Genomic DNA, 18,674 nt, shown 5'->3' on the forward strand with positions numbered 1-18,674 from the left:
GGAGCTGCATCAAGAAGTTTAAAGGGGCTATTCTTACATTTGAGTGGAGGAGCCTGCAAGAAATTTAAATGGCTTTGAAGAGAGAGTTAACCAGGGACAGAGAGGTCGCAGGTCCTAGTCAACAGTGTCATGAGGCAAAATGTTCTTCAAAGGCTCAGAGTGGCTTCTGAACACGGAGTCGGCAGGGAGGAGGTGACAGGCAGTGAGTGGGGTGAGAGACACAGGGTACGGTCCCCCAGCAGGGGAAGAATTGGTTATTTTCTAGTTTTCCAATTTCTTACTACCTTTTTCTCTTATTGCCACATACCATTTCCTACGAATTAAGCATATCAATGTCAGTCATTTGGGCCACTTGGGAGAAGCTGCACGATGCCATTCACAGGGCTGGGACATGACAGCCACACCAGTCTAGGTTGAAAGACCAGTGGGGGTATTTCCATGGTAATCACGGGCATGCAGCAAACTCCCCAGCTTCAATGACCTCCTCTCAAAGTTGGCGCCAATAAAACTACCAAGCAAAATGCGTGATGATTCTGGCCAATGTCTGTTTATTAGTTAAGTGCCTGTGACACCTGCCACTTAATAGGGAATGAGTACGATCAACGAGGCCCTGTCTACCTGGCCACACGCGCCCTGCCTTCCTGCCTTGGTGCAGCAGCACAGCTTGTTTAGCTGAGATGAGCGCCCCCAGAGCAGCCCCGACGGGAAAGCTCCCAGCTCTGCACGGCCAGACGTGTTCCTTTCCTTCTCAGAGCTGATCACAATTTGCTGTCGTCTGTTTTTATGTTTATCCCTTTTGTAACTGCCTCTCCTCCGGAGATTTTGCTCAAGCAGCACAGGACCAGGTGTGTCTTGTGGCCTGCCGGATATTCTGGGCTGGGAAACAGCCGAGCCCACATCTGGCTCTGGTGCTGAACGGAGAGAGCAGAAGGCCCAGGAGCCCATGCTGAACCGAGGCCCCTGCACACAAAATTATGGTCTGACTTTGGGCAAATTACACAGTCTTTTTTACCCTGAGATTCCTCATCTGTCCATAAAAATAACTGCCCATGGCACACAGAGTTACAAGTATTAAAGGAAATCACCAAATTCACAAAGTAGCCAAGGGGCTACCAGTGCATCCTAAACAGACACATGCTGCCTTTAAGGCTCTGACACACACCAAGCGTGGTGGTCGAACAAAGTGTACACTGCTAAGTGTCAGTGTGTTAAGTGCTTCATGTGTGCTATAATAATCTTCAGAACTTACAACAAGCCCAGGAAGTAACGAATATTATCATGCCCATTTCACAGACTCACCATCAGTTTAAGAGAGGTTACATTCAAGTCCAAGGCGCTATGGTGAGTAAATGGCGATTTCAACCTGAATATGGGCCCAGGCCTGGGCTCCATCTCTGTCCCATCCACCTGACCACTGCCTATGAATTCCACCTGTCCAATACCCAAGTTGAAGCCAGCCAGCTCTTAAATGCAATGTGTGTCACCGTTTGTCAATGTTGGTTCATTACCATAAACAGTTCTCAGAAAGCACTTCAGAAAGGAAAGTTGGACTCACATACCTGCCCACAAAGAAGAAGAATTCTGCCTTGCCTTCTCCTGTAACGTGCAGAAACCCTTCCCATTCACCACCGAATCCTTTTGTATGCTTCCTCCGTGTTCATGTTTACACATGGCTTATTAAAGTAGAAGTTACCTGCAGTAATTCCATCTCGGTTCCATTCCAAGCTTCCAGATTATCCATAATCAGGGTAATACCATAATTTTCTGTGAATGAAAACACTACAAATTGAATGAAAATATTGCAACCATGTCACTAAACAAAGAATGCTGAAAACAAGTCATCAGCGGCTAACGCCACCCCCCAGTGAAGACAGGCCTGCAGCCATTCACAACGGTGCCCTCTGAGCAGACTCAGAATAAGAAAGGACAGATTACTGGCCCTAGATAGCTAGGTGCTTGTCTAAAGTATATATTCAGTCAGCCCAAATGTTGGCTTCCTCCCATATATTGAAAAGCATTAAATTCATGAACTTGAGATACCTGGCTTTCTTTAGATAACAAGCAATGTTTTATTGTTCTGACTACCTGGTCTTTGTTGTAAAGCTCCTATATAATCCTAGCTTCTCCCCTACTCTTGCGAGCAGTCCCTCAGAGTGTTCTGAGAGGCGGTCATCCTGGCTCGAGTCCTTCTGACAAATAAAACATAACTCTTAATATTCAGGCTGCACGTTTATTTCAATCAAGTCCCAGAATAGACACAACTCATCAATTGTGTAATGGGACACACTGGATCAGGAACCAAAAGAGTGTAGTAGTCCCTAAGAACTACGGCTCCCTCTTTCTTCCTGTCATTATACAATCCCACCAGAACTCATTACTTTGCTGTCTGCTCCTCTGGCAACCAAACTCAGAGAAGAGTCAACTCAGCAGAGCGTCCTGCTGGGGAGAACCCCTGCAGCAGCACTGCAGGCTGCCTGCCCTCCCGCACGCTCTGACGACTGCTAGTGTCCTCCGTGGAAACCAGGCCAACAGAGCTGTTCCCTACAGCTACAAAGTCCCAAATATTAAATAAAACCTTTCATTTTATACTATATGTTACATATATACCCATCTCTGAAAACAGCTTTGCCAGAAGCCCAAATCTTCAACATTAATCTGCAAAGGCAAATCAGGTCCCCAAGGGAAAACAAGTCTTAAGACGATGCTAAGACCTCCAAAGTCCTCTCCACGACCATAAACCAAACTGCCTGCAGGTCTGCAGCTGCAGGAGGCTACATGTCTGCTTTTAAAGCAACCCCTTCCTGCCCTCGGGTGCTACAATGCCCTTCTACGCCCTCCCATCTCAGGGTAAGAGCACCCACTGCAGAACCTTGCAGGGCAGCACTGACAGGACTGGACAATGAGGATCAGAGCTAAACTAAGCCTTCTGATGACACGAGTTGTCACTCGGTCACTTTACAGATGAAGATATATATAGAGAGAGGTGGGGTGTTATTGTTCAAAGTCACACAGATAAAAAGTGACAAAGTCTATAACTCTGCTCCTCCCTCTGGTGTGACGCCCCAACTGGGACAACCACAGGGTTCTTTCGTGCCTGCCTGACCAGTTCTTTCCTATCACTCATGACCCACCACAGGGTCTGAAATTAGCCTGCATTTGCAGCATCTTTTCCCTCCAGTTTCTCAGGAACAAGGCTGTTCGGGCCACTTTATGACTTCCAGGTCCCCGAAATCTCCGTGCTCAGGCTGCTCTTGCCTGTGCATCCGGCCCGCTGCTCAGAGGCTCTTCCTCCCCTGCAGGAGGACGTTTCTACTCTTCAAAGGGACACCCCCTTAGGGGATCCCTCCTCTCGCCCTCAGCTTGGCAGGTGTCCCAGGCCACATCGCGAGATGCCCCAATAGGACTGCATCTGCCCAGGTCTGCTAGTCAGACCAGCAGCCTCAGAGCCAGGGATTATGCCCAGGTCACACTGCAAACCTACTGCCCGCCTCACAGACCCCAGCCAGCAGGTCACCTGGAAGTCACAGCAAGTGCCCCACCCAATCCAGAAGCCTCTTCATTTCCCAGCACCACTGATGACTGGTTTCCAAACTTTGGTCAGTTTCGCACAAAACAACACCTTCTACTGTGTAGCGGGTGGTTTTTGCTTCTGCACCCCATTCTTACTGAAAACGTTAAGGGAAACCAAAAAGCCTCTTCTCAACCCTTTTCTGATGATACCCTCCCACCCACAATATACATATGCTCAAGAGATTTGGATCCACGTGATTTTGTTTCCCTTACGATAAGTGGCTCAAAACACTGCGGGATTATTTTTCCTTTGAGGGTATTAGGACTCAGTTTCTCGGCTTTAATCTGTTTTTGTCTTTGTCTTCTTTGTTCCTAGCAGTTGCCACCTCTTACTCCATTCAGCAGCCTCCCTCCCAACTTCTAGTCTAGGAAATCAGCTGTGATGAGGGGCACGGGGGCATTCACAGAAGATGCAACAAAGGCAAAAAGAGGCTATATAATTTGCCAAAGATATCACCTTCAACCCCCAACAGAGTGTGTCATGTCCCTGTGTTTAACTCTTATTCTAAGCAAGTTAACTTTTTGTAGATTATGTTTATAAAGATGAGAAATCAAAATACATACAAGGACACACATCAACTCTAAGATATTCATTAACTCCACTATTTTGTTTCTATTTATTTTATTTGTATTAAAAAATTAAGAACCCCTGCAACCAATATAGCAAAATGTTACTGGGTTTTAAATACAGAATATAGAGGGGTTAAGTGTGTCATTACTCATCCTTATATGTATGTTCACAAGATAAAATTATTTGAAAGTCTCTCTCCCCTCTCCCTACTCACTACTGGCTCTCACCTGAGATCCCAGACCACACATCTAACAACCTTTCACTTTACCCACAGCTGAACTCATCAGTTTTCCCCCAGAAATCCCTCTGCAGCTTTCCCTCCTCAGAACACAGCAGGACCATCATTTAACTCATTAATCCACCCAGAAACCTGGGCCTTACTCCATCCTACCTTCACAGACAGCTTTAAATCTTTCTTTTTACCATCTAAACATGCCTTCAATCTGTTCGCTTTTACCCACTATCCTACCGCTCAAGTGGAAGCCACCAACACTGCCCACCTGGACTCACGAGTCTCCCAAGTGGCCCCACAGCCACTCTCCCCTACTTGAGACAAATGGGATTGTGTCACTCCCATGCTTTTTGGGCTCTTTTCAGACCCACTGTTCATAGAAGAAACCCCAATTTCTTCACCTTGTGAAGGTGTTTGCCATGAAACTGTCAGCTCATGGAGGGCAGGGCACGCCCTCTCCCCTCAACCCCACTCTCTGGCAGAGCATCAGCTTGGGAGGACCCGCTGAGCTACATCAGCCTGTATCCTAAACCTGGTCTTGGGTTCTTAGCAAACTGCTTCACTTATCCATACATATCCAAGGTAGATAAGAAAGATTTTAGATGTTGAGCTAGACTATTCATTTGGGGATTTTGCACTGGCAACCTGCAAGTATATGTTCTAATGTTTGTGTCTTGTTAAAACCACACACAGATTAAAGGAGTATTTGTGGAATGTCTTCGGAGTAAAAGGGTTCTGTACTTTTACAGATTTTATGTTTTATAACATGAATAACCCGGACAGGGTCACAAATGGAACCGCCTCACAAGTGACAGAAGACAGGTGAGATGCATATAGCAACAGGTCACAAAGATGGTAAGAGCAAAGTTGTTTCTCCAAACCCCAAAAAAATTCCTCCAAGAACAGAAAACTCAGAATTTTGAAAGTAAAATACTATCATATAAGGAAAGAAAATAAATAATCCTCTTCATCAGGGTTTCAAGATCTGACTGCAGAGTTATTAGCAGGCTATACTGAATCCTAGCACAGAAAATTCAGATGGACTAGTGGTGAGTAAGTTCCAGGAAAACGGCAGTAATTCCTCCACTTGAAAGAGGACACACACTCACTTGTTCAAGGTGATTGCAAACAACATTCTGCAGAAATTCAGAATATTCAGGCACCGCTTCTAGATGGTGATGACACGGAAGGATGGCTTGGATGCATGCTTCTAACTGAGTCACCGGCATTCTTACACTGCAGGGGGAAACGGAGGCCCTCAGCCAAGAGCAGAGATGTTCCTGTCATGTATCCCAGGTCGTGCCTCGGGGACTCAGTGTCCTGTAGCAGTCCGGCCCCAGGCGAGGACCAGCAGCGTGGCCCACCCAAGCAGGAAGGGCACTGTGCTTGAGAAAGCCCACACCAGATGGGAGCAAGAGTGGCTGGTGGGGTTTTGTGAACCTATGAATGCTCATAGAAAAACACCTGCATACATTCAAGTGATACAATTAACAGTAGCATTCTTTTTAACAAAATTTCAAATGTCAGTGGTAATTTTACCATTCCTTTTCTCTTGTCCCCTGCACTCTGAGACAGGCTTAGGTTCTCTCACACTTGCAGCTCTGATGCAATAGTTGTGAAGTTATTTTACTTTACTGCAAGTGTCTTCGCTCCACGTGTCACTGTGACTGTCGTCTCTTAACACAGTCAGATATCTTCCTGGATCTCTCCATGAGTTCCTTGCTCCTGCTTCTCAGATCCTGAGATAAAGAACAGGTGAAGGCACATGACTGGAAAAGTCAATGTGGACTTGACCAAAGTCCTCAGTGACCCCCTAGGTGAGTGTTGACCACCCCTTAGCTTCGATTCTCAAAGTTCTGCCCAGGGTGACATCCAGACAGGAGGGAGTCCTGGGCCCAATTAAAAGCTGTGTGGCTTGGGTGCGGGGAAAGTTGCAGGAGCTAGTTCCATAGCCGGGACCCTCCACACCTCTGCTCCTCTCTCTCCCGAGGCCCCGCTGCCAAGTCCCCACGCTCCCTGATATTCTGTCCTTCTCTTCTACTCTACTTCAAGCGCTTTTCCTCTTCCTTTATTCCCTGATTATCTGCAGCTGGAGAGATTTTTCCATCACAAAATCTGAAAAAATTTCCTGCAGCTGAAAAAGAGGTGCCAGAGGTCAACGCGCATATGGTGGTTCCTGAATAGAGCCCCTGGTTAGGGGGACCCTCACCAACACTCACGGGACATCAGGTATGTTACAGGGTCGACCACCCCCAACAAGAGTTTGCTGTGACCCCAAGGCACGCACAGCATCCCTGCTCACTAAAGTGTAGTTGTAATCCGTTATTAAGAAGCAAAAATAAAAAAAATTTCTCATGTTTCTTACTAAAATTATTTATGAGTTAGAAAAAGAAATTGTAAAAGAAAAGAACAAATTTGACTCCATGTTAGATGTGTTCGTTTGGCTTTAAACCTGTACCTTGTTTTCTAGGCTCCGACTTGCTATCTCTGCACCTTTTGTGAAAAAAAGTTGCCTTTAGCCTGAAATATCCAGGACAGCCTATTCTCCGGGCTCTGATCTTTAAGGATATTAGCTCTTCTACACTTATGTACAGATGGCAAGTGGCAAAATAGATAATAACCTTTCTTTTATTTGGAGGTTTTACGGGGGCACCTTAATTTGACCCACCATGGACACCTGCAGGAACAAAGGATTCCAAGGACAAACAATTCGTACAGCGAGAAGTTTGCAACAACCAACCACATCCCCGCCGCTTTTTAGTATAAAAGGAGACTGAATTCTGCTTTGGGGAAGAGAGTTCTACTGGATATCAATATGCCATTTTCTGGGTCTGCCAGATTTTCAAATGAAGTCACTATTCCTTACTCCAACATCTCATCTCCCCATTTATTGGCCTGTCATGCAGCAAGCAGAACGAGTTTGGACTTGGTAACAAAATGACTGCATTAGAGGTAGTATGTCTCCACTGTTTCCTCATTTCCAGTATGTCACAACCTATCAATTTTATATGCTGTTTAACAACATGACAAAGACCTATTACAAGGAATTGATTCCACAGAAATAAAATTATTTCTACTCCCTCAAGACTTTTTTCTTTTCTATTTTATTTTGTTTTGCTTATTGAAAAGAAAATAAAAGTCAAATCATTTTATTTCATGTATTTTTATAGCTACATAATGTAAATACTACAAAAATATTTAAATTGCAATAAAACTTGTTAATATATTTGTATAATGATATATAAACAATCAATGCAGATTAGGAAAGGAGTAGATATTTACTAAAAATCTACTGCACATCCAGTCTTTTACAAGCATATCCTGGAATATAAGCTCTATTATCCAGGGGTCCCCCACCCCCATTCTCACTGCCGATTCCCTTAGTAATCAACTACCAAGGCACCAGCATAGAACCATGCGATCGCTATTTTAGGTATAAATGAATGAATTAGCTCATTCAATTCTAAAACAGAAACCTTAAAATAAATACTGAACTTATTTACAGATAAACAAATTTGGACACAAAAAAGTACAGTTTCTCCCCCAAGACACAAAGATAATAATTGGTAAAGGCAAGATTTGAACTAATCTGCCTGATTATAAAGCTAAGGTGGAAATCCCCTTCGACTGTGTAGGTCCAGCAGCACAGCCCATCACCCTATCTTTGTTCAGATCTGGCTTTAGACAGCCTGAGACAGCACCCCATTCCTATGGAACTCGAGGGGAAACGATAACAATAAGGATTTTATATTCAGTAGTTTCTTAGGTCTCAATTATATAAAGTGTCAGCAGGTCAGCAGAAAACTCTGGGAAATATGAGTGGGTCCAGAGCTTTTCGCTGATAAGAAACTCAATCTATCAGGACAGAGTGACCTTCCCATGAGTGGCCTCATGAACATAAACTAAAGGCAGCTGAAATGAAAACTAGCAAGAACATGGAAGTGAAGCAGGAAGGATCCCTACTATCCCCTGCCCAGTTGCCTCTTCACCCACGTGGACAAGATGGCAGAAGACCCAGGTTCTTGTCTAAGTTACAACATCATGGATTCTCACCCATTAAATGTTGCAACTCTATGCTGTCTTAAGTCCTTTACAACTAAAATATGATGACACCAATATCTCAGCGGAATGTCTATGTCTCCACTTTCTCTCTTCTATTAGGAGACTATATCTATGGCCACAAACAGAAATTCAATTAAAAACACCATGCACGAAGCCTGGTGAAAGTCTGTGTAAGAGACATTGTTCTCACTCTCTGTGAATGAAAACTCAGAAAAAGTGGACCTTCTCCCTCTGTAAGTGGGAGGTAGACTGATTTTGTGTGTGTGTGTGTTTGCACGCACATGTGTGTGTGTAAATCATATAAAATATATTCTGGGATTTGCACAGTTTTTTTTATGATACTATCATTTCATGAGGATGAGCCAACCTTTAAAGTAATTTGAATCTATTTTTCTGAGAGGCTCTTTTGGTGGAGGATGGGAAAGGGGAAAGGAAAGGAGGAAAGAAGTAAATGAAGCAAAGCTGTAAGAATACTGCTAGGGAAAGGCAAGACATTAATTTTGTTCCTACTTGCATCACACACAAATTAGGGACTGGCTTTCCCCCATGTCTTGTCAAGCACTGAGCTGCAGAAGAACAGGCGACAGCCCATTTCTCACTGAGCTTGTGACTGTATGTGACATCTTATAGACACAAATTATTTAACCTGATCAAACACTCTAGCAGCAGGATGTAATTCTCCTAATTTGAGAGACAAGAAAACAGGAAGTGAAAGACGGTATATAGCTTGACAAAAGTCAGAGGACAAGTAAACTAAAGAGGATGAATTCAAACTCAGATCTGAATGCAGAGTCTGATATTCCCACTCCCAGGGCTGGAAAATCCTTAACACAAGGTTCCCCAGCTCCTCTGCATTGTTCCTGGCACCAAGCATTTCCCATGGCGATGGTCTCCAATTCTCAGACACAGTGCTCTGTGCAGCCAATAACCTCCATTCGACCTTGATCATCTACCTGCCACGCCTACCAGGCTTCACCATACAGGCAGGAAAGCTGGATTTCAACTGCATACAAAGCCACCCTGGTTTAAGCTGGACTGTTTATCAGCTTTTCCAGCATAAAGGCAGCCATGAAAGTGCTCACAGTTTGTACATGAGCCACACTACCTCTCTCCATCTGTCTCCCCACCTATACTACTTAGCTATGACCATTTTGAGAATCTTGGAAACAAATTTTTAAAAACAGAAAAGAAAGGATTCTGTAACAAGTACTTAATACTTACAATTTTAAATGAGAAGTTACAAAGTGAGTATTTACAAACCGAATCTGCCTTCCTAGGTGTCAGTTTTAACAGTTAAAAAATATAATAGCAAAAATTTCTCACTTAAAAAATTAACAAAAACATCAACAATAATCTGGAAGAAACTCAAAAACAATGCCCATGTTGTACATGGAGAAAGTACAGGACTGTACTGAGGGGTAAAGTAAAAGTGTGAAAGTAGAGACATCAACCTTTTGTATGGAGGAAAGCAGTTTTAAAGATGTACGTTCTCGTAAAGATAATTCAAAATTACTAAAAAATCCCATGACAACACTTATCTTTTTTTTTTAACTTGAAAAAATTATATTAGAATTCTTCAGGAAAAATAAAGTCATAATACAAGCCAAGAAATTTAGGGATCGAAAAAAGAATCAAAAAATTCACACTGTAATATATTAAATAAATTTTTACAATATGTAAGATATAGTGCTAGAGTAAGAAAGTAAGATTGACAGAAATAAATCATGAGCTCAAAAAGAGACTCTAGTATACATAAGTATTTTTTACAGGTGGGATTTCAAATTAAAAAGCAAAGTATGAATTTAATAATTGTCTTGTTACAATCAGAGAATACCTGGAAAAAACAAATTCTATTCCCGTCAAAATGACCACAAGAAAAATTACAGAAAATGATGTAAATATTAGAAAGTACTAATAAGAGCAAATACAACTCTTTGCTCATATCAATTCAGCTTCTCCTCACTGTAACAAGTACCATTATCATCTCCATCTTAGAGATTGAAAAAACCTACAGAAGAAATTTATACCATTATAAGAAAGCATTTCTAAGAATAAAACCCAAAAAGAAGACATTTACTATCTTAAGATTATTTTGGGCCACAACAATAATGAACCTACTGAACAAAATGAAAGGCAAGAAATGACAAGTAAAAGCTCTCTGATACATGTTGATGAAGACAAGTGGTTAATGTTCATAATACACATTGAGCTGTCACAAAGCAGCAAGAAGCTCCCCCACTTAAATGTTTGCAAAGGACAAAAGGGATCATTCACTTTTTAAAAGTCAGATGGCTAATGAGTGAAAAATGCTCAAAACCTCACTGGTCATCAAGTGCAAACTAAAATAATGAAAATCATTTTGCTCGTCATATTGGCAAATATGTTTAAAAGATATTATAGCTAGTGTCCATCTTTGAGACAACAAACTGTGAGCGATCTTTTGGAGGATGACATGTCAATGGATATGTAAACTCTGAAAAACGTGTGTGCACACAGGCTGAACTCCACTTTTAGGAATCGTTACATTTAGAAAAAATCAGTTCAAAAAGATGTACTCATCAGAACATTTGCACAGCACTGTTTACAATGGTGGGAAGAAATGCTGAAGTGAAATCATATCCAGCGATAGAGAATTGGTTACATAAGTTATTCTACATCTTTTCATGCCCCACAGGAGAAGGAATTTCAAGATTCACTTGAAAGCATCCTGTGATGTATGAAGTTGTCACATCCAAGGACTAAATTTCCAGAAACCTTAGCTAAAGGAATACTCATACAAGATCACAGGAATGTTTGTACAAGAAGGATGCCAGTCAAACACCCTTTCTGACAGTGGAAAATGGAGAAAACTTAAGTGTTCACCATCAAGACAATGATGCGGTAAATCACGGAGAGCTGTGGGCACTAAAGTTGCAGCGTTTCAGCGTGGTCCAAGGCCTTGTCCACAGTACTCTCCCACGAAAGGTGTCGTTACACAAGAGACCAAACCTGCACATCAGGAGACCCCTTTACTCTATCTGAAAGGACCGGTTGAGTCTGGAGTGGGAGGAGGTCTATGATATATACGTTAGTGAATAAACCGAGCTACAGAAAACATATAGTATGGCCTTATTTTTCAATAAAGCATATATACACACACATATACATAGATTTCTCATATACGTGTATGTATGTGTGTATATATATATGACAAAGGCATAAAGGTCATGAAATATATACTCCACATTGTCAGCAGCTTTTACTCTCAGGAAAAAAGGGGAAGGGAAGTAGGGGACTTTCGGTACCACCACAGTTCTCTTTTCAGAATTTCAGTTAAGTATACTTGGAATTTAAAAGTTTACTTAAATACAAAGTAAAATGGACGATGCCTCCACAAAACAGAATGCTATACTGGTCATTAAAAATCATGTCAGGGGAGATAGAATATTGTAGAAAAATGTGTAATAAGCCGAATGGAAAATGGAGGTCTCCACACAGTAAACAGGCACACAGTGCTCACTGGTTTTTATGACAGAGCTGATACACACTGATGAAAAGAACAGAAAATAGATGTTAAAGTGTTAATTATTATCTTTGAGTACTGGGACCAGGATAGACCCTTTTGACTCTTTTTTCAGACTTTTATATTAAATACACATTATTTTTCATCTGAAAAATGCATTTTTAGATGTCTAGTACCACACATTGGAAAAAATACATGAGTAGTTACAGAAACAAATAACTAGGAGACACCGCAGCACCGTCACACAGTGTAGAAAGGGCGATCCTGAATAACACCACGCAGTTACATAAGGACCCACAAAGTGAGAGCACCTGCTGTAACAGGACGCGGCTCCCTTCCATTTGTCAGTTGTGTCTTCAGGGCTGAGGCATTTCTGAGCACGGCCAGTGTCAGTGCTGGTGTCTGGATGGATGCCACTGGAGGTGAGGGCACCTGCAAGCCGAGAGGAAGAACAGAAGTAATCCTCTGCTTTTTCTGTCTTGTTTCTTTGTTACTTTTAAAGAGAGGCGTAAATAAGATAAACTGAACCTTCCTTACTGAAATTTCACTAATGAAGCCATTTTTAAAGTGTTCACAACTTATATTCTGCCTATAACTGTCTTTTCAAAAAAGCCTCATATTTATTAAATGTTAATTAACTCAGTTAATTAACTACATGTTGAAACCTTTTAAAAAACATGAAATGCACTACGTGAAAGCACCACACATGCAGTGACTAGCTCAGCTGTCTTTACGGCAGTGCAGTCAGCCCCCACCATCCCGAGACCCTGAACTCCTGATGCTGGGAAGAGAGCACGCTGCTTCCTCAGATGGAGAGAAACGGTAAAAGCATTTTCTGAAATCTACAGCACTGACAAAACATAACTGCTTAATCCCAGGCTCCTTGGAGGCTGTCATTTTCCGTTTCTGGCCAACACCCGTCAATGAGCAGAACCACCCCATTCCCGAGTCATGGGACTCACGTGGGCAGCAGTTTTGGAGAAATTTCCAGTTATAGAATGTTAACCAACTATACATAAAACTCTGAAAAAGAAAAGATACAATACTCAGATTTTGGAAGACACTCAAAATATTCTCCTAAGTCTTAGTATTTGGAAAGGCTGGGCTTCTCCTAAGCCACTTATTTATTTCACAGCCAGTGAGCATCTCCCACAAACCCTGCTTCCCTGTGTGTGCTGGGAGCCTCAGGAACATTGATGCTGTCTATCTTATAAGTCACAAGGCAGAGGCGTGTGTCTCACGCCTGCAACTCTCACACAGGCTCAACTCCGAGCCTCAATTTGTGAACTTGGCCCCATTTTCTCACCTGTTTATTTGGTATCTGTTCTTCTGTAAGCTGCCTGAAGTGCTTCTTGGAACAAGTCAGAAGAATGAGTGGGTAGAGAAATGGACAGATGGACAGGTGAGAGATGGGCAGACAAACAGGGAGACTCCAAGAGAAGGGGAGCAAACAAAATTTCCTATGCAAAACCCTCTTCTAGTCAAGGAAGAAAACCATCACGAAGAAGTGTGAAGAGGCAGGTGGCTTAGGACTGTTTCCTGGATTCCATCAAAAGTCACACCACGTGATGAGAGGGTAGAAGTATAAATAATAAAAGAAAAAAAGCATGCATGTTTGAAAAATATATCTACATTATGTACTTTCTAAAGAATAGATTTATATCAGCAAGGCTCAATAACACAATCTTTGGGTATTTACAGAAGTGAGAATCCCATCTCCAATCCGCAAGACATCCCTTCGGAACACTGAGGGTCTACACGGTGCGATCATAAAGCCGTAACCGCAAAAGCTGTGCTATCCTGCACTTACGAGGAACGAGCAGCTGTGCTTGGCCTGCCCACGCGCGTCGTTTACAACCCACAGCACCTCTACGGGGGAGGGATGACTAGCGAGCCCTGTCTCTGCAGGAAAGAAAAAAGTCCGGGAGAGGCTAAGCCGACCTACAAGTTCTCCATTTCACAGGACTTGTCACTCCAGAGCAGGACTCGAACTCGGCCCACGTTTGTAACCACAGTACTACCGTAATTTATGTGCTTTTTGTGTGTATAATACATTTGTTTCTGGCATGAAAGTGTATTTAATAAATGATCGGTTGTCTTGTATATTTCATTAGCTCACAATCTTTATATTTTTGAATTGTACTCTTCCCCTGGAGAAATGAACGGAAAGAGCAGTGGTCAGAATGAGGTGGGGCTTCATTCTTTATCTGTTACCTCATCTCATCCAAGTCCCCAAGCAGGGAGAAGGAGCAAATGTTCTCTTCATCTTTTAAAGAGAGGGCTCCAGTGATGGTGATTTACTCAACTCCAAAACTAAGTCTGGGGGAAGGGCACATGCAGCAACGAGAGCAGTATCACCTGTAGGAAGGCAAAAAGAGCTCAGGGGATGGCTCAATGGGTCAGCCTGATTTAATTTCAATTGATAATTCAATAACACACTCTAAAAATACTAGCATGCAATGGATTTGCTCTTTCTTGACATCTAGCAAGTTTCCACAGCCGACATGTAACATTATCATGAACTAGTGAAAAGAAGAGTCCACAGACAAGGAAAATCAATGCCACAGGCAGGCTGAAACCCAGGCTGGAGGAAAGGAAGAGAAAGGGCATATTTAAGAAGAGGGGAAAGTCTGGGAAAAAGACATCATCACAAGGACTCTCAAGCGTCATCCAGCAATCATATAATCATTCTTTCAAGAGAGAGTTACTTAGGTCCTATTTTGTGCGAGATTTTACAAAGGGCAAAGAGAGACCACAGCGTCCATGGTGGCAGCAAGTTGCGGGGCTATAATACAATTCTAATCTTGGTACCTTGCACAATTGTCCTCAGTATAAAGGCAAAAATTAAAGTAAAATAATACTATGTAAACCATACACATTGCTGAAATAAATTAAAGAAGACCTAAATACCTGGAAAGACAAACCACGCAAATTCCTGGATCACATGACAATATTCTTGGGATGGCAGTGCTCCCCAGAGTGAAGCACACATACAACGTGGTCTTGATCACATTCCCAGCGGGCTCCTCAGCAATAACTGACTAGCTTCTGCTACAATTCATATGGGAATTCGAGGGTCTCAGTAACCAAAACGTACCTGAAAGAGTAGAACAAAGTGAGAGGACTTGTAATTCTCAATTTCAAACATTACAACTGTATCTACAAGTGAGATTAGAGGCCATTTTTAAGGTATTATTGTGTTTATCCTTATTTTCTAAATTCTGTACAACGAATATACCTGTTAGAATAAGAAAAATAAAAACTAAAGTATCTTTTAAAACATGCACACCGATTCATTCATTGGGGAAAATTATTTTAACTATAAAGAGGTAAACAAATATCTAGTGAAAAAGGACCACTTAAAAACAAGTCTGCATTTACAATTTTCATAAATTGAAAACTGAAAAGCACAAACACATCAAATTTCTAGGAAGACTGGTGAAACATATTAATAATTATTTTCAAAAATTCTAATTGCACAATGAAAACACAAGAAAGAGAAAATCGTGATTGACAGGAAACTGCGAACACGTGGAGAGCAAAGGCCTTGAAATCACTGTTCCTTTAACTCTGCTACTAGCTCAATAGGAGAGGAAATTCCTCACTGAGGGGACAGTGGAATCCCATGCATAAGATAGGATACACAGTACAAACTGCAGTAGTATCGGGAGTGAATATGTTAGAAGAATTCTGAAGTTACAACATTGCTGAAAAACTATAAAAACACTGACAGACAGATTAAAACACACAGTCATACATATTATATAGAAACATGAACTCTGCTCCCATGTTGCATAGAAATACAAACATATTTGTTCATTTATGGGCACTGATTACTTTATCCCAGGTAGAATATTTCAACTAAAACAAATAATCAATATTACACTCCTATTGTCAAATGTACTTGATAACTTACTCTGCTATGTAACCATATGTGTCTAAGATAGATCTAAAATTATTGAAAAAGAGCTTTGTATGGTTTCTTGAATTCTTCTCAAAATTCCAAGCTTAATTTTAAAATAGATCTGAGCAGTATTTCTATATGATCTTTTCCCTTGTGAAATGAACAACACAGTCTGTTGTCAAAATTCTGTCCTTACAATGATTCACGAGCACCATATCCTCACAAAACTGCTGGACAGCAAGTCACTATCCAGACACTGTGACCAAATAAATGAAACAGAAGGAAGACAGTGATCCTATTCTGGAGGGCTTATAGTCTGTGTCAACACTGGGGTTTTTACTTGATTGGTTTGATTGGGTAGCAAAATAAAATCAATCAAGTACTTTCTTTGAGCATTCTATAAGTCATGACTGTTTTTAGTGTCATTAGCAGGAAAGACTTAAGCATGACTTGGTTAGGTCAACTAGCAACAATCATCACTGGAGAGTGAGTAATAAAGAAGTTAACTGATAGCAATGCTTCTGCCTACATGAGACCTAAAATAAATCTACACTGATATCCGAAAGGAAAATAAGGAGATGAGGTCCCCAATGAGAAAACAAACTAACAAGAAATCAAAAAATGAAAGTCATTTTCATTAACGATTCCAGGCAGTAGTGGAGCATGGTGGTGAAGATCACAAATGCTGGGGACAAACATGAGGGTCTGAAATCCCACAGCACTAGGTAGATGTGACACTGATATTTCAGTGAAATTTTCTGCATCTCAGTCTCCTATCCATAGACTGGGGACAACAACTGCACCCATCTCCTATAACGGTCCTAAGAATTAAGTTATTTTATATATAAAAGCTTAAATAAAATACCTCAGAGTTTAAATAATACCCCAAAAGCACAAGAAACAAAGAAAACAGAGACAAATTGCAGTTCATCAAAATTTAAAACTTTGCTTCAAAGGGCACCATCCAGAAAGTGAAACAACAACACAGAGGAGAAAATTTTTTCAAATCACTTATCTGGCAAGGAATTTGTATCTCAAAATGAAGAAAAAAAAACCCTACAACTCAACAATAAAAAGGCAACTCAATTAAAAGGTTAATAAAGTATCTGAAAAGGTATTTTTCAAGGAAAATATACAAATGTCCATAAAACACAATGTAATGATGTTCAATAGCATTAGCTGTAAGGGAAATCAAGTCAAAACCACTAGGAGAAACCGCTTCACACTCACTACAATAGGGTATAATAAAAAAAAAAGCGTAACAAGCACTAAAGAGGACACAGAGGAAGCGGAGCACGCAGCCCTTGCTGGTGAGGATGTAACACAGCGTGGCCACTTTGGAAAACAGCCTGGCAGGGCCTCAGAGAGTTGAACATTTCGTTTCTGACTTACCCAGCAATTCTGCTCTCTGGGCACACACGTAAGAGAACTGAAAACAAATATCCACATAAATAATACCACATGAGTGTTCACGGCGACATTACTCATCACAGCCAAAAACAGAAACAACCCAAATGCGTATCACCTGATGAATGGGTAAACAGTGGGGCCCAGCCATAGAGTGGAATGTTATTCAGCAATAGCATAGCATAGAATAGTGACTAAGGCCACAACATGAGCAAATATTGAAAACGTTACTCAGTGTGAAAGAAGTCAGTCACAATAGACGTTTCCACTTATATGAAGTGACTCGATTTACATGAAATGTCCAGCACAGGCAAATCCACAGAGAGAAAAGTGGCTCCTTGGGGCTGGGGGAGGATGGGGAAGATGGGAATGTCTGTTTATGCATACAGGGCTTCCTGTTGGGGGGATGAAAATATTCTAAGATTGAATGGGATGCACAATTCTGGGCATAGAGTAAAAACCGATGTACATTTTAATGGGTGAATTGTATTAAAACTCTTAAGAACAAAAGGACCTTGGGCCAGTATCTTCCATAGTAAATGCAAATTGCTAACTTTTATTAGAGGAAAAAGAAACTGCTCTCAGCATGAAAGCAGGAGATCAGCAAATGTGAGTTAACCGAAATTGGACAAGAGCATTTCACTTGAAACAGTTGCTGAGTGTACACGAAATATTCAGAAATAGGAAAATCACCTTGACATCACGAGGAAGCATTCTGTTTCAAATACAGATCAAGGATTCGGCAAGCCCAGCTGCCAGAAATGACCAGAGAAGAAACCTGGTTTATAAAACTAGCACCAGAGACAACAAGGAATGGTGATGAGGAAAGCAGGCGGCAAATATCTGGAACAGTTCACTACAAATAATTTCTCCACCAAAAATTGAAAAATAAAATGAAAGTGATGAAATGCTCTGTTGACATCTCGAGAATGGGCTTCCTTCTGTGCTCGACTGTTCTGTAACCCCGATTGAGAGACTAAGGAGAATCAGCATGGCTCCTGGGGGTCCCCAAAGGACTGCCCACCAGCACGCTGACCACCATCACATCTGCCAGGTTTGAATTGCAGAGAAGAGACCAAGTTCTGAAAGGCACAGGAAATATTGACAAGGGAAGAAAACGCTGAGGTCTGTCCTGGGACAGAGGCCCTCTGAGCAGAGGCCAGAAGGCTGCAGGTGAACTGCAGTAGACCTGGGGCAGGAAGGGATCACGGGGGAGCATATCTCAATTCTCTTCTGTCTCTGCCTCCGGTAGGAGAGATAAAGCCTGCATCCTTCTCACCTGGAACTGTGGGTTCTGGCTGGAAGAAGTCTTACTGACAAGGAATGATTATTCAAGACTCTGTGGAAAAAGTCAAGAAATCGAGAGGGATTAGGGAGCCATCTCCATAAGCCTCTCAAATGCTCCCATATTTATAGGGTATAATCA

General features: G+C 41.7%; 1 protein-coding gene across 1 annotated transcript in view; it reads right to left on the reverse strand.

The window, feature by feature from the left end:
• The window catches only part of LOC140693521 (uncharacterized), a 114,224-nt gene that overhangs the window by 11,721 nt on the left and 83,829 nt on the right, over window positions 1-18,674 (reverse strand). The window contains exons 8-14 of the mRNA XM_072957341.1: window positions 14,848-15,034; window positions 14,152-14,295; window positions 12,803-12,960; window positions 12,249-12,369; window positions 5,913-6,112; window positions 5,483-5,609; window positions 1,694-1,764 (exon numbers count right to left, since the gene is read on the reverse strand). The gene's annotated coding sequence lies outside the window, so the exon portion shown is untranslated. The remainder of the gene's footprint in view (window positions 1-1,693; window positions 1,765-5,482; window positions 5,610-5,912; window positions 6,113-12,248; window positions 12,370-12,802; window positions 12,961-14,151; window positions 14,296-14,847; window positions 15,035-18,674) is intronic.

Source organism: Vicugna pacos, unplaced genomic scaffold (assembly GCF_048564905.1).
Source record: "Vicugna pacos unplaced genomic scaffold, VicPac4 scaffold_19, whole genome shotgun sequence".
Taxonomy (NCBI): Eukaryota; Metazoa; Chordata; class Mammalia; order Artiodactyla; family Camelidae; genus Vicugna; species Vicugna pacos.